The following is an 11,278-nucleotide window of genomic DNA, read 5'->3' on the forward strand; positions in this document are numbered from 1 at the left end:
TGTCACCAACACTAACCTGTTTCCAAGCAAGGTAATATTGCCTCATGGTCGGGTGTACTTTCGAACTCAGAACGCAGAGAATCGGAAGAAATTCTGCAAAACATCCTGGTCAACACTAAGGATTCCGCCAGTCCGTGATACTTAATTTTATCGTTTATGCACATGGGAATGTGTGAGTGTAATATGAAGTTAAAAACCTTTAGGATATTCCCACGAGATCCAGAAATGAAGTGAAAAACGTGTGTGCATGAAGCAGCCATGTTTGGACGTTTCGCTCACGTTTTCTTTTGTCATAAAGATAAGCATTTTCTTCATAAATTTCATGTATTTTGAAAATATATTCAAACAAGAAATATTTAGTAGATAAAGCAGGCTTGGATAAACTCTCTGATGATCGAAAATGTGTTAGAGTACAGGAATTAGGAAACTTTCAATTATGATGTATTAAAGAATAATCAACATTTATGTATTTTATTGCTTCCGGTGAATCAACAGTTTTATACGCACACTCATGTATTATTATCATCGTTTTAACGTCCAATTTTCCATGCTTGCATGAATCAGATGGGGTTTGTCGAGACAGATCTTTTCTGGCTGGATGCTCTTTCTGTTACCAACACTAACCTGTTTCCAAGCTAGATGATACTGCCTCATAGTCGGGCGTGCTTTCACGTAACATTGAAAATGGTAGCACTCATTCACATTGCTAACACAGCCACCCACCAATGCACACACACACATACATACAGGTACCGAAACTCTTATCCGGAATCCAGAAATCCGGCTATTTTTGAAATTGGCTAGCTTTGAATTTCGCAGGCTGTAGTAGTTTGTCATGTGGCCGCTTTGCTTTGGTTTCCATGACGTATGCATCACACGACGCCAGATCAAACAGACCCTGCTTTAGAAATGTATTAATTTGCATATGTTATACAATTTTGTTCTTTACTTTTCTTTGTGTATTTTATATTTTCAGTATATATTTAGCCTGGATCCAGAAATCCGGACCACCTCTGATCCCAAGGCTGCCGGATAAGAGGTTCTGTACTTGTGTATATATATATATATATATACACGCAAGGAGAATAAAAAGTTTCTAAATGAATTGCCTTCCCTTATCCACGTATCTATTAATTTTGAAGTTTCATAATCATACATAGTCATATCCAAAATGGAGGCGATTACCAACATTCTCATGCGGAACGCTGGCAGAATTGTAGAAACTTTTTTTTCCAAATGAAACCATTGGTAGCACTGTTAATCCACAAAATGTGGTGTTGAGCACTCATTATTATTGTTTGATACCACTGCGTGCACACACACACACGATGGTCTTCTTTCAGTTCCCATTTATCAGATTCACTCACAAGGCTTTAGTCAGCCAGGAGCTTTATGAGAAGACATTCCCATGCAGTGGGACTAAGCTAAAAACGAAACACACATGATTAGAAAATGAACTCCTTATCCACACGCACAATAAAATATACAGATGATGCAACGATGAAAGGCAAAATGAAAAGTATAAATGAGAGTAACTAATTATAAATGAGATTAACAAATTTAGACTTTATTTCAAATTTATTGAGACATTGTACAAATATAAAATGAGCAGGAGGAGATAATTTGGACAAAATATATATGTGAGTGCATGCATGAATGTGTGTGTGTATGTTATATAGATATATATGAACATGTTTGTCTATATGTATATATATATATAGCTGGTGTATATGTGTGTGTAAATGTGAGTGAATACCTATGTATGCGTGAATGAGTGTATATAATTAGGATAAAGACATAGGAAGTCATAAGAGGAACAGTAAAAGAAGAAACACATACACAAGATCACACTCTCCGTTTTCCTCTCCTTCATATACACATACTCTCTCTCAGGCACACACTATCATCTACTCCTTTCTATAAAACCAAGTAAAGGAATATCCAAGTCTGTACTGGTGGTGGTGTGTGTGAAACAACAATCCTAGAATGCAACTGTAGGAGGGTATAGGTAACAGCGGTCACAAAATGCAGCCGTATATCATAATACTTAGGCTGAATATGGATCTGAGACCTTCGAGTGTGTGTGTGTGTGTGTGTGTGTGTGTGTGTGAAAATGTGTGTGTATATGTGTTAACGTTAGGGCATTTAAATTAAAATCATTAAAAACAATTTTATTGATGGAAGTACTCAGTACTTCAGGAAAAGTCAAATTTATTTCTCATATTGGGTTAATTGAGATTTCGGCCTGTAGCTACTTATTCAGCCACTGGTTGAATAAGCCACTACAGATGAAACTTAAAGCTGCAATCAATCAATATATATATATATATATATATATATATATATATATATATATATATATATATTATATTAAATTAGAGATAAAACCATTATTTTACTATAAAATTAATTTAATATAATATAATATTTTACTATAAAATTGGATTCAATCCTAAATCTGATTTTTCCCTGTAAGTTTGGATTTATTCCCTAATATTTTATTATATATATATATATATATATATGTGAGAAATGGAAAATGGAGACAAATGCACAAGATGTTATTTATATTGCCGACATATGTTTCGATGGATACATTAAAATTAATCTGGGAGGAAAAATAATGTGGAATAATGTATCAATCTCATCAGGGAAGAGATTATAAATAACAGTGTTCATTAATAAGCCATTTTTACTATATATGTGTGTGTGTGTGTGTGTGTGCGCCTATGTAGAATGATTACTGAAAATTGCAGTAAGTTTCCATACTTCAATACCTTTCAAATTCACTTCATATATTGGACACTGTTGCAAAAATGGTGTGTACATATTTCAAAATTGCCCTTTCACACACTTCAGTAGTCAACTGGGCTAGCGTTTATCTGTAGTTTGAGTTGTTTTAAGTCAATGATAAAAGAAAAATGTTCTCATCTAGATAATACAGCAGTCAAACACAGAACAACCTTTTCATCAGAGAAAGAGTTTCTTAAATTGTTAAACTTTGAACTGGAACTCAACTAACCTATTGAGCAAGATCGTCAGTATTTCCTATAAAGAATACCTGATTAGATGACAAACTTGGTATGGAGTAAAGCAAATAAAAGGAGAAATTTTGTTTGGAATGTCATAGAAAATATAATCTGATTTAATAAAGGTTTGGGGGGTTTCTTTTCAATGGAAATCGAAATATCCATCATTTCAGAGAAGGAAGCAGTTGTGATCAATGAAGGGAGTTGGCTTCAGTTAGGAATCAATAGTAACTCCTCGACTCCAAATTCCAGGAGGTTACTAAGAAGTTATAGATATACCTTGGTGCAATCATGAATAAATAATTCAAAAATAAATAATAATGGTTTTGAACTTTGGCACAACCCTTTGGAGAGGGTTACAGTTGATTGCATCAATCCTCAGTATATAGCAGGTACCTATTTTATTAATGCCCTTTCTCCCAGACAATAATAGACAAGATGATACTCTAAGATTTCAACTCAGAATGTTGAGGATTGAAAATAAATACTATAAGTCATTCAATCTGGCATATACCTGAGCTAATGAAGGAACCTCTACATGGTTGCTCAACCTGTTAAAAATAGCAGACAAATCACTCATGCTATCTTAAAACAAAACACATAACCTAGTGCTAATGAAACTAACCATCATTAAATAATAAAATGGATTTGATTCCTGATCAACATGTACTGTGTCTTTGGGCAGGGCACTTTACTTCATGTTCCTCCAATCTGCTCAGCTGGCGGACATAAGTATGAAGTCTCACAGAGCACCTGGTCAGTGTCAAGATAGAGCAGCAGCATTAACAAATCAATGGTTTGACCAAATTCAAGTAAGAAGAGGATATGTCCAGCAGTAGACTGCTTTATCCTACCAAGAAATATACATCAACTTAGGAAAGATAATTCCTTCTCCGCAAGAGAAAGTTAAAATATCACCATGCATCTCAGCTTCAGAATTAAAGGAAACAACACTTTAAATATATTTCTTTACTGCCCACAAGGGGTTAAACACAGAGGGACAAACAAGGACAGACAAACAGATTAAATCGACCCCAGTGTGTAACTGGTACTTTATTTATCGTCCCCGAAAGGATGAAAGGCAAAGTCGACCTTGGCGGAATTTGAACTCACAACGTAACGACAGACGAAATACGGCTACACATTTCGCCCGGCATGCTAACGTTTCTGCCAGCTCGCCACCTTAAATAACGTGAGGTATACTTTCCATCTCAATATGGCTAACCACTAAGGGTGGGTGTTACTGTAGCTTGTAGCCCCAGGAGAACATTGTCTCCAGCTGGCTTTAGGCACACTTTCTGTGCCCTTATGGTATTTGCCTAAAGCCAGCTGGAGACGATGTTCTCCTGGGACTACAAGCTACAGTAACACCCACCCTTAGTGGTGAGCCATATTGAGATGGCAAGTATACCTCACATTGTCATGCAGTTACTGTTTATACCTCGTTCAGAGATTTATTATTACTTTAAATAATTATTTCTAACAAAGACACAACACTATAGATTTTGGTAAAAAGAAGCAGTTGATTACAATCAGGCCAGTACTTTGTTGGTACACTATCATAATGATGCAAGAAGGAAAAGAAAATATTCACACAGTGAGTTTCGAACTCAAGATATAAAAGTATAACTAAATACAGCAAAAACCATTATTCAAAGTACTAACAATCTGTTTAAATAATATTTCACAGCTTCACCACTGGAGGGAGCCAAGTATCACCTGACACTAAATACTGTTGCATTTTGTCTAGCATGCTATGATTTGGTCATCCCCATCACCCTAGAAAGTCATCAATATTGATGTTGTTTAACCTGAAGAGAAAAAACCGATTGAGGAAACTTATGACAAAAGGCATTCTAGCCACGCCCATTCCATCTTATTTTCGAACTATGTATCCAGCACTATGTTTTTTAGTGTCCTTCCTTTTCTTAAGATGTGGGTTGAGTGAAATCAGCAGCTATTTCAAGCATGTTGAAAAAACCATGTAGAAGCTTCTACATTGGCAATGTGGAGGTCTTCTGACCAGATACAAGTTCAATGTTTTAATAAGGGAGGGATATAGTCAACAACTGATCCTAATGTATTACTCATGTATATTTTATTGACCTCCCACAACTCACAGAGACAAAGTACATGAATCAAATTTACTTTACCAACCACAGGAAGGATACAGGACAGAGTCAACCATTGCAAGATTTCAATTCTAAACAGAGATCTGAAAAATGAATGATTCAGTATTACAACAATCCCTGTAAGTACCTGTGTTATGAGGAGATCACCCTTAGCAGCTACTACGTGGAAAGCAAGCTAGAAGTGAGACCAACAAGTGTCATATAACTCACTGATTTCTGATGCAGGATGGAAAGAATGAAGAAAATTTACAGTAACTGCTGCTTTAACTTAGATTCAAAGCTGTATAATAAACTAATGGCGTTAAACTGTTCTTTATAACAATGATTTTTTACAGACACAAGGTCTCAGACTTCAAGAGAAGGGAGCAGTCAAATACCTATTTCTTTATTACCCACAAGGGGCTAAACACAGAGGGGACAAACAAGGACAGACACAGGTATTAAGTCGATTATATCAACCCCAGTGCGTAACTGGTACTTAATTTATCGACCCCGAAAGGATGAAAGGCAAAGTTGACCTCGGCGGAATTTGAACTCACAATGTAACGCAGACGAAGTACCGCTAAGCATTTCGCCCGGCGTGCTAACATTTCTGCCAGCAGTCAAATACCATCGACCCCAGTACCTAACTGGACTTCATTTTATCAATCCTGGAAGGATAGAAAGCAAAGTTAACCTTGGTAGGGTTTGAACTCAGAATGCAAAGAGCCAGAACAAATACCACAAGGCATTTTGTCCAACACTCTAACAATTCTGCCAATTTACTGTTCTTCATAATTAGTTCTAATTTAGGCACAGGGCCAGCAATTTTGAAGAGAAATGGCTAGCTGATGTCATTGACCGCAAGACTTGACTGGTACTTTATTTTATTAAACCTCAGAGGGATGAAAGTAAAATTGACTTTATTGATATTTGAAGTCAGAATGTGAAAAGCCAGAATAACATGAGACATTTAGTTTTGATATTCTAATGATTCTGCTTATCTGCTGTTCTTTATAAAAATGACAACAAAATGGGTGAGGCAGTTTGCTCTTCTCTGACCCCATGTCACAGGAGTGTAAGAATCAGCCATAGCCCAATATATTTAATAATACACCCATATATAGATAAAAGTCCTCATACTTTTACTTGGGAGGAGAAATGAGACTGTGGGATGTTCATGCCATGATCAAAGACACTAGTGATGTAAATGAATTGGCTTAAAACGGACAAAGAAACTGAAATAGCCTGACTCAACTCTACATCACACACACACTAAATATATATATATACATGCAAAGAGAGGTAGAATAATGACCCATCACATTTTCTGCTGTTTTCATTCCAAAAACCATACTTATACTACAGCACATAATTTAAAGAAGAATTTCATCAGAAAGAAATTTATATTTATATGTATATACATACATACATACACACACACATGTAAACATACAAACATACACACACATATGCACTCAGAGCTATTGATTTAAATTAGTAAGTTTAACAGTGCCATCTTGCTATTCATCTGTCAGCCAACAGCTGAGGACAGAGAACAGTGAGATGGCACTGGTAGAGAAATATCTTTGCTTTAATAAATGCATATATCTGGCAAGTGACCGAATAGATAGACTTCAGGTTCTAGAAATTTCTTTTCACATGATCAGACAAATAAAATTAAATAAAAATATAACAATATGAAGTAAAATATTAAAAACAAAACAACCCAACAAACAAACAAACATGTATCACTTTAATGAAGGTTTCCAAGTCAACAGACATGGTAACACACTAGAATTTCTTTACAATTTTATTTTCAAAAGGCATATTTTCACCTTTCCAGACATCTCTGTAAGTGAACATCCAAAATCATCTTCCATCCTCTGTTTGTTAATCAAAATCAGGCCAGTCAAGTCTGAGCCAAAACCCAGTGCAGCTACTCAACTTTCTATAGAAGAAATTGTTGTGCCAGACAACATGACCATAGGACTAAATAACAGTAAATGAATCAAAGTGTTAGACTCATTAAACGAGTCTAGCCAAGATATAACCATATGATATAACTATTTGATGGTTAGTTAGAAATATTTTGTCCAACAGGCATATAACATTGCTTTCAAGTTTTATAACAAGGCCAGCAATTTTTGGGGGGAGGGACAGATCCATTGGATCAATCCCAGTGCTCAACTAATTTTGTATTGACCCCGAAAAGGATGAAAGGCAAAGTCAACCTCAGCAGAATTTGAACTTGAAATGTAAAGATGGTCGAAATACCACTAAGCATTTTGCCTGGCATGCTAACAATTTTGCCAGCAGGTATATGATATTGAAAATCAAATCTATTGAACACTTTCGAAGGTGTAGGGGTTATAGAACAGTGCAGTATAGACATGCAAACCCTATGATAGTTCCATGAACATTTTGGTAGAAAAGACTACTAATTCCCAGTAATCTATCAGAGTGTGAGCAATTATCAATGTCATATGGATGACTAGTCTATGAAGTCTTTGAAAAAGATGAAACTAGCAGACAGAAATGACCTGGTGAGAAAACCTATCAAAGAAGACATCCTGTTATTTGATGACATGAAATTTGACATAGAGAAACATTCAGTTGATGTTGGTAAGTATGGACAAGTTGTTGCTTTAACCCTTTTGATAGCAACCTACATGAAACCAGATTCTTTTGATACAAACTTCATCTTTTAAAGTGATCTAAGCAAAAAAAAAACAAAAACAAAAAACTTCTTAAGACCAGCTTAATACTAAGTTATTTTACTAAATTCTTCATTATTTTCAAAATTAAATGAAGCCAAGTTAGTGCATTTCAGCAGAAATGTAGTAACAAAAGGGCTAACAGATAAATTTAAAATGAATATCCTGATTCCTTCTATCACATCATAAACAGATTCAAAGACAAGTATCACCAAATTTCAAGCCTTTTTTTTGTTATAAAATGATTGTTATTCATATAATGTTTCTTAAAGAATAAAAAGAAGAAAAAAAACCCAAACTGGTGCTAGTGTAGTCTAACTAAACTCAAATAAAACATCCACAAGGCTGTGGATAATTAGCAGAATTGTTAAGTGTCAGACAAAATGTTTATATTTAGTTACAGCCACTTACATGAGAAGATGGCATTACAAGTAATTAAAACTAATATCATCATCATCATCATCATCATCAATCATAATAAAGCACAACAAAGAAATAGTACTCTGTCAACACAACACTCTTGCTTCAGTTTACCTTTGAAGAATAACGGCGAATTGCTCAGTTCCTGTTCTTCAGCTCTTTGCAGAAGCATCATCATCTGTCTGCTTGGTTATGGCTTAAACAGAATCACCATAGTCAACAATTGATACTGTTTTCAAAGTACAAAAGTAAATTTTAGGACATCTGTATGCCACAACAAACAGTGATCAGATTTGAAAATTTTAATCGAATATTATTATCCACCATGTACTTACTATCTAGGTCTATACGAGGTGTAATGCTTGTAGGTTATCCCTAATTATACGAAGTACCAAAGCTGATAAAGGTCAACAACAGTAAAATAATAACAACTATGTAGGCTATTGCTTTTGAGATTCCCTGGATCAGTACTATAATAATAATAATAATAATAATAATAATGTGTACAGTGCTCAGGTGCACTACAACTCATCTAAAGTGTATATATAATCAGGTGTAGTTTCGGCGGATTTCGGTATATCTATATAAAAGAAAGTGGGTTGATTAATAGTTTAGGAACAACCTCAGAGAGAGAGAGAGAGAGAGAGAGGAGAGAGAGAGAGAGAGAGAGAGAGAGAGAGAAGAGAGAGAGAGAGAGAGAGAGAGAGAGAGAGAGAGAGAGAGAGAGAGAGAGAGAGAGAGAGAGTATAGTTGCTTGTTTTACTCATTTTAGTAGGCAATCTGCTGAAGAAAACTCATAATTATCATTTTAATCCTTTAGCATTTAAACTGGCCGTAATATATCTGCTCCAAATATTCTACTTGTATTATGTTCAAACTAGCGAGATCTGACCTCTCACACCTACTCTACAATGTCATTCTAAAAATATACAAGCACATCATTGAAATATGAAAGCTACAAGATAATGCATGATTAAATAAAGCTAATGTGAATACACAAGAATTAAATTTGAGCGAATATTCTGAATGCTAAGTGGTTAAAAGAACAATCAATTATTTAACCCTTTAAGCATTCAGATTACTCTGTCAAAAGTAATGTCTATTGATTCATATTGTTTTGTATTAATCATGCATTAGCCATTGTATTATTCTTGTAGCTTCAAGATTTTGATGATATGATTGTTTATTTGTAGATGACATTGTCGGGTAGGTGTGAGAGGCTGGATCAGATTGGTTTAAATGCTAAAGGTTAAAGCAAGAATTCTAATATGGTATAGCATTCATGCAATGAAGACATGGTCAATCAGATAGCTTTTCAAATACTGATAGAAAAATGTTGCTCTGTGGATTAGTCCCAACATAGGTTTAGTGACACTATGGAAATCAACACATTGTGATTTGGCAGCCAAGATTAAGAATTGACTGCCTACCACCAATATCAACTTAATGTTTCCATTTTAATATATTTGACATATGTATAGATATATGTGAAGGTGCTGGAAATGAATTTATTAAATCTTTAGCAAAGTCTCATAGAGAAAGTTGAGCGCTAAATAATGGATATAATGTAGAGACAGAAGAAGTAGAAACATTCATCACACATGTTGCAAACAGTACATATTTCTCTCTAAGTATGTACTGAGCACTTAAATGGTTTCACATGTGATAATGCAAAGATGCTCATATAGGTACATAGATATACATGAACATATATGTTTACAAGTTTCTTGCTAAAAGTGGTCTTCAAATCAGAAAATCAGAACAACCAATATGACTCATAGAAACATAAATACTCTATTGCCTCAGTAATGAATAAGTTTTTCCTCTGTACAAAGTATACTGAGTAGTAGCTACTATAATTTTATATATATGTATATAACTTGTTATATTTTGGGACGGTCACTTTCTTTTTTGCCAAATAACCACATGCACTGTATGTACATTCTTTACTTCAGTTTAATTCAGACAAAGGACACTAAAATAAGAATAATATTATTTTAGAGTCCTTTGTCTGAAATCTTTTGTCACACATCTCGTAACCTCTTCGGTGACTCCGTCTCACATGTCCCCTAAACAAGACAGGAGGAGACACGTGGGAATGAAAGTTGCATGATGTCTGAGAAAAGATTTGAAACAAAGGACACTAAAATAAGAAAAATAACAAAGCTGAAGTGAAGAAGAAGTATATAGTGCATGTGATTATTTGGAAGTAAAAAGAATAAAGAGAAAAAAAAATATGACCACCCTGAAATGTAACAATGTCTGCTTCAACATACAATTTCACAGCAGGGATTTTGTAAAACAAATACATAAACGTGCATATATTTAATTTAATAAAATTAATAAATTTCACAAAATTAAAAATTAATTACCAAATATGGTCTTTTTCATACCGATAAAACTACTAGGTGAAATTTATTAATTTTATTAAATTAATTATATTTCACCCTTTTTGTATATATATATATTCATCCATTCATTCCATTCTGTGTGTGCATGTGCATACATATACACATGCTTGTCATGTTTTTTGTGTGTGTGGAGATTGTTCATTGTACGCAGTTGTGACTGTTAGTGAAATTGTGTAGAGGTGAACATATATTTGTGTGTCAAAGAAAAACTAGGATTGTACAAAAACACACCTAAAAATTTTGATACTGTCAAACACAAAGAGCTACATGAGTAAATTATATATATATATAAAAATATATATATATATATATAACCTTATCAAGTGCATTTAAGCCTTCAAATCTTCAATAACTAGGTGTTTAGGTGCTTGACTCCTAACTTGGATTTTCAGTACTTGAATTTCATTTTTATTGGCATATGCACTCTCTCTCTCTCTCTCTCACACACAGAACAGAGACGGAAAAATGGTAAACAACTATTGGTTGATTTGCTGAAATGCTATTTGCTGAAATCATCATGATTTGAGAAAACATGAAGACATCCTATTAGGTTCCATTAAATAATCCAATGCCACAGATGTGTTAAATAA

At 34.4% G+C, this 11,278-nt stretch overlaps 1 long non-coding RNA gene across 1 annotated transcript; it reads right to left on the bottom strand.

Moving 5' to 3' along the window:
* Positions 1-4,941: 4,941 nt before the first annotated feature.
* On the bottom strand, positions 4,942-5,828 carry LOC118764636. The gene is made up of 2 exons (XR_005000454.1): positions 5,772-5,828; positions 4,942-5,538 (listed from the first exon to the last, which is right to left on the bottom strand). It is a non-coding gene; the product is annotated as an uncharacterized LOC118764636 (long non-coding RNA).
* Between the last annotated feature and the right edge of the window lie 5,450 nt (positions 5,829-11,278).

The sequence above is a fragment of the Octopus sinensis genome, linkage group LG8, assembly GCF_006345805.1.
Source record: "Octopus sinensis linkage group LG8, ASM634580v1, whole genome shotgun sequence".
NCBI lineage: Eukaryota > Metazoa > Mollusca > Cephalopoda > Octopoda > Octopodidae > Octopus > Octopus sinensis.